At 49.3% G+C, this 826-nt stretch overlaps 1 long non-coding RNA gene across 1 annotated transcript; it reads right to left on the bottom strand.

Moving 5' to 3' along the window:
- Positions 1-328: 328 nt before the first annotated feature.
- Positions 329-826, bottom strand: LOC134420578 (uncharacterized). Its single transcript, XR_010028392.1, has 4 exons — positions 746-826; positions 633-673; positions 478-521; positions 329-376 (listed from the first exon to the last, which is right to left on the bottom strand). It is a non-coding gene; the product is annotated as an uncharacterized LOC134420578 (long non-coding RNA).

Genomic DNA, 826 nt, shown 5'->3' with positions numbered 1-826 from the left:
ACACTTAGCTTTTGGAAGACGAGCGGACAAAATCCATCCTCGGTCGGACGTGCGCGTTGAGATGTTCTCGATGTGTGTGATTCGGTGCTGCTGCTTCCCAGCTATGGCTACGAGCCTGCTCAGGGTACCTAAGATACAACAGAAAATGTGACTATTGCCCTCAAAAACAGTAATCCCTGGAACTCCTCCGCACCGCAGCCCCAGCTCACCTCAAAACTTGATTTCACTCAGGAGGCATCCCAGAAGACACCTGCAAAAAGAAAATGTACACGCTTAGCGTGCTGCTGCATAACACTCCCCTATGACTCACCCTGCCTAAACAACGACTCACCTGCCCTCCTCTGTTCCTTGGTCATGCTTAGGGCAGCGACAGCACCTGCAAGGAAACAAAGCAAAAAAGCATGCTGAGATACTGGGAAAACACAACCTCCCTGCTGTGACAAGTATGCCACACCGATACCTTAAGCTTGCACCCACCTGGCATGAGCATGCTCGGCCAGGATAGATCGCAAGTGGACCACCTAAAATAATAAAAATAAAAAAAAAAAAAAAAACAAGAGGAAATAGTTAGAGCTGCACCAGAAACTGAGACCTCAAAATAAGACTGCTTGTGTACGGTACACAATGCTCACCTTGCCCGCTGGCCTGGACTGCAGCTCTCTGCCTTGACTTCCTAAAAGGAAAGGCAACAGAGCTGTGACAGCCATCATTTATGCTTCCTCTACCAAGGAAAACAGTGACTGACCTGCTTGGGCGAATCCCCTCACCTGGGATGGGGGCCTCTGCCCTGGATTCTATCCTTCTGCATCTGAAAGAGAGTTAGGAT

This window comes from Melospiza melodia, chromosome 7 (genome assembly GCF_035770615.1).
Source record: "Melospiza melodia melodia isolate bMelMel2 chromosome 7, bMelMel2.pri, whole genome shotgun sequence".
Classification (NCBI taxonomy): domain Eukaryota; kingdom Metazoa; phylum Chordata; class Aves; order Passeriformes; family Passerellidae; genus Melospiza; species Melospiza melodia.
This window is presented reverse-complemented; position numbering and strand designations above follow the sequence as displayed.